The sequence below is a fragment of the Manis javanica genome, chromosome 5 (genome assembly GCF_040802235.1).
Source record: "Manis javanica isolate MJ-LG chromosome 5, MJ_LKY, whole genome shotgun sequence".
Classification (NCBI taxonomy): domain Eukaryota; kingdom Metazoa; phylum Chordata; class Mammalia; order Pholidota; family Manidae; genus Manis; species Manis javanica.
The window spans coordinates 4,120,617-4,125,274 of NC_133160.1; the positions used below are offsets into that span (position 1 = coordinate 4,120,617).

The following is a 4,658-nucleotide window of genomic DNA, read 5'->3' on the forward strand; positions in this document are numbered from 1 at the left end:
CTCCCCAAGGAAGTGGGGACGCATCTATTCATGGGGTGCCAGGGCAAACAAGCCCAGCCCTCGGGCCTCCTGCAGGCAGGGCAGCCCCAGGGCCCCCCCACCCCACCGTGCGCCCTGAGGGTGCCCGCCCTTGTCCCGTGTGGGTGCAGGTGTAAGAGCTGCAAGGCAGGGGCGCGAGGGGCTGCCCTGGCCTCCTCTGCCCTTCAGGGAGCTCACGGCCAGAGGGGTGTGGGGCCGCCCACCAAGGTGAGCAGACTGACTAAGTCACCTAGTGGCTGCAGGAGAGGGGAAGAGGGGGTGGGGGGTGGAGGGAGGGAGGGGTCCTGGACGAGGGGAGAATGAGGACAGGAGTTGGGGGATGAATGAGGGAGGGAAGGGCAGGGAGGGAGATTGGGTTCCCTGCCTGCCACTTGCACATTTCAAGCAGAGAAGTAAGAAATGCAGGTGGAAAGTGCAAAAACTCTGCAGTGCAGAGGGGGTCTGACTCCCCATCCCACCATCTCCAGCTGTGGGACTTCATAGGCGACTCCTCACCTTGTCGGAACTCAGTCTTCGCATCTGTAAAGTGGGAGCAGACAGTGCCTGACTCACCGGGCTCCTGGGAGGCTAGGGGAGACACTGCCCGTGAGCTCGTGGGTCAGCGCCAGCCCACGGCCAGGAAGGAGGCCACAGGCCGGGCAGGGAAGCCCGCTGGGGAAAGTCCACCAGAGCCCTCCCAGGTGGGACCCGAGGGAGGCCCTGAGGTCTGGGACTGTTGGCGGGGGGCCTGCCCCAGCTTCCAGACCCACATTCTCCTCCACAGCCAGAGATACCCCCAGACTCCCTACCTGACCCCAGCTACTTGGGGTGAGGCCAGTCCGGGCCAGAATGGGGCCCCTGGCCCGTGGCCTCTGGGTGGGGAACCGGGGCCCAGAAAGTTTAAGTCACTGCTCAGTTCAAGCTCACCACCCCGTGCTGACTGGAGTCGGCCCAGAAACAGGTACGGCCCTACTTTCCTTCCCAGCACCAGCACCAGGCATGTTGTCGGGAGCACCCACAGGTAGTTCTGTGGCACAAACTATGCAAATCAACTCATTTAATCTACATGATAATCACATAAGGATAGTCTGAAAAACAAGGCACAGCGAAGTCAAGCAACTTGCCCAAGGCCACACAGCTGGAAAGTGGCAGAGCCCCAACAGCTCCTGAGCATGGAGGGTGCTGGCTGGTGGCTGTCCTGCCAGGGAGCCTGTCTGTCTGGGGCCCAGAAAGAAGGAAGTTTCCACAGAGGTGCTCTGAGTTCACCAAGCCCGGGGGCCCTCACAGGCCTTTGTCTGAGTGTCAGCTCTGATTAGTACCTCCTGTCCTGTTTGTCCACATCTTCCTGCATAATCGAATTCTGGGTCCCTCCACAGCCCTGCTCATGCATCGTTGGAGGCTCCAGGGAAATTTTAGGAATGTTCCTTAAGAGAAATGGAAAAGCTGGGGACTGGATCCCATTCGTACGGTCTCCCTTCCGGCCCGCCCTCTCCCTGGGTCCCGGGTGAGGTTCTGGCAGCTTCCGTGAAACATCGCACACACGAGGGGCCCCTACTCTTGTGTCTACATCTGTAAAACGGGGATGACAGCTGGAGTAAATGCCCATGGCAGTGAAAGACCCTAGCTGACCTCCGGTCCATAAGCAGGATCTGAGGGCCTCCTAGGCCCAGCCCTGGACCAGGAACTGGGGGGACAGCAAAGCCCTTGCCCCCATGGCACTTGTCATGTCACAAAGGGAGGAGGACAAGAACCAGGTACACAAATAAACAGATGGAATTGTTGTTCATGATTAAAACAATAAAAAATCAAGTCAGGAAAGACGGGTGGGTGGGCAGCATGGAGAATCCGCTTCAGACCTGGTGGAGGTCTGGGAGGTCTGGGAAGGGACAATTGATTATGACTTGGAGGCTGAGAAGGATAGAGACATGGGAAGAGGGTTCCAGGCAGTAAAACAGCATGTGCAAAAGCCCTGAGGCAGGACAGGCTTGGCATGTTCAGGGCAGCAGGTGGCCAGTGGGCTGGAGGAGGGCTGTAGACAAGGCAGGAAAGGAAGGCAGGGCTGCACCACTGAGGGACTTGCGACACCTTCCTGGTCTCCTAGGGTGGAGTCTTTGCCAAGCTCTGGGGTCTAGATCAGGAAAGTGAAGGGTTCACCATCTGCCTGGGAAGTAACCAGGCCGAAGAGTAGAGAAACTAAGGGGATGTGGGAGGGGGTGCAGTGGCCAGAAGGCTGAGGATCGTGACCCCTGGCTCCTGCACGTGGCAGCTGATTTATGCACCAAGGACACCTTGCTCTGAGGCCAGCATTCAGACAGAGCTGTTCCCTGGATGTCTGTGGGCACCAGGAATGTGCCTCTGTGTGAAAAGGGCCTCACCTTAATTCAAAGCAGAGAGGGCTGCTGGGTTATTGCTTCCCGTTCTTGAACTGCCAGCCAGCGACTCCCCCACTGCCAGGGACAGACCTGGGAGGTAGAGGCTGGGATGAGACCCAATGCCAAGAAGCAACAAGCCCTTTGGGGGCTAACCTTGAACCTCACCATCTCATGGTTTCCCCCCCACTTAGAACCATTGGCCCCTAAGTCCCTGTGCTTGTAATAATAACATTTTTAATAACAAGTAATAGTAATAGCTTACATTGATTGAGGGCTTATAGTGTACCAGACACTGAGCTGCACACACTATGCAAATAAATTCCTTTAATCTACACAATAATCACATAAGGACAGTCTGAAAAACAAGGCACAGAGAAGTCAAGCAACTTGCCCAAGGCCACACAGCTGGAACGTGGCAGAGCCAGGATTTGGCCCTCAGCAGTACGCCGCCTTAGCCCAAGATCTTAATTATTCCTCCATGACACCTGCTGCCAGTAACAGTAATTGTGAAGAAGTTTATTGAACACACACTATGTCCAGACACCACCCTTCATTCTCCACATTGGCATTTTGAAAGCTTTCTTCTTTATTATCCCCTAAAGGGCATTTTTAGATGTTATTTTCCTAAACCACCCCCTCCCATGAAGTTTTAATACCACCAGTAAACTGTGTATCCCTTTCTGTATCTGTGCTTTTATGTTTTTATATAAAGAGTAAAAATTTGCTCCACCCCCAGGAAGCAGATTCTGCTCCCCTGGGAGACTGTGCGGTCTGAGAAGGTGTGACCGACTGCAAGGCCCATCTGTGAGGAGCCAGAGGCTCACGGACTGGCAGGACCTGGTCTTGAGTCGCAAAGGTGGAGCTCGCGTCTGATCGAACTGGCCCGTGATGACGGAAATGCGCAGTCAGTCCTCGGACTCTTGGAGATGGCGAGCACGCCGGGAGTCCCTGGTCTGGGCCCGCACGCTCTGGGAAGTCAGACTCCGCCGTGCATTTGGTCGCGCCTTTTCCTAGAGGGAGTCAACCTCAGCAGTCCCTGACCCAGAGCAAGGCCCCGTGGTGGCCCCGGAGGGCGGAAAACACAGTCGCCAGGTGGACCCCGGCCTGGCCCCCTCCCTTCTTCAGAGAGGAAGTGGGGGACACCGTGGGAAACAGAGCCAATGGCACTGATTTACCTCCCAGGCTGGGCCCACTGACCTTTCTCCTGAGAAAAAAGCTCACAGCAAGCAAATCCAGGCCTTCACCCGGCACCCAAAATAGCTGGCACCTCCGGCCTGGGCCTCCACGTCCGGAGGAAGCTCCCCGGAGCGGCCGAGGGACAATGGGGCATTGTGCAGCCCTAGGCCTCCCAGACAGGAAGCTGGGTCCTTCAGAGCCATCCGACAGTGACCCGGCCACCCTGGGCTGACACGTGCGACCCAGTGCCAGGTGTGGCCTGGCTTCCTTCAGCTGGATGGAGCAGGGTGAGGGGAGGAGGGACAGGAAGCGCCAGATGGCCGTCCCACTCCTGCAACTCAGGGCTTGCAGTGGAAGCGTGGAGGGTGAGCGCACGAGCAAAGGAATGAGCAGACAGGCAGCAATCATGCCAAATGCTCACTGGACCCTGGCTGGGCTGTCCCCCACGGAAACCTCCCTGTGATCATGGGACAACGCCCAACCCTAATGTCCAGCTGTTCGCAAATGTTTCCGTGGCTCTGATGGCTCACGCACCACATCACTTCTCAGGCCTCGTTCCTTCCCTCTCATCCCTCCTCCTTGCTCCAGCCACCCTCACCCTGTGCCATTTCTTGAATGCACCGTGCACACATGCACTCCAGGGCCTTTGCACTTGCTCTTCCGTCCCTGGAATGCTCTTCTTCCAGCTACGCTTGTGTTCGACCCCAATGTCACCTCTGCTGGCTTCCTTGGCCAGGCTGTCTCTCTCCACCCCCTCGCCTCACTTTTCTTTCTCTGTGTGGCAGGGGTGCTGACATTCATGGTGGTGTTTGTTTACTGCACTTGAACATCAGCCCCAGGAAGGCAGGGGCTTTGCTGACTTGTTATATCCCAGTGTCTGCACATAGGAGGGGCTCAGCTGGATGGACAGATGAGATTATCAGTTTGGTTTGTAGGGTTGTTACTTCCATCCCATTTTAGAGATGAGCAAGCTCATGCCATTGTAAAAGAACTAGGGAGAACTCAGTGTGGCTCAAGGGTAGGCGGCGTCAGGCAAGGACGCAGGACCATGTACGCCTGCAGAGTAGACGTGCAGCGAGAGGGACCAGGGCC

At 56.8% G+C, this 4,658-nt stretch overlaps 1 long non-coding RNA gene across 1 annotated transcript; it reads right to left on the minus strand.

The window, feature by feature from the left end:
* Positions 1–533: 533 nt before the first annotated feature.
* On the minus strand, positions 534–2,597 carry LOC140849741 (uncharacterized). The gene is made up of 3 exons (XR_012131916.1): positions 2,394–2,597; positions 1,338–1,442; positions 534–558 (listed from the first exon to the last, which is right to left on the minus strand). It is a non-coding gene; the product is annotated as an uncharacterized lncRNA (long non-coding RNA).
* Between the last annotated feature and the right edge of the window lie 2,061 nt (positions 2,598–4,658).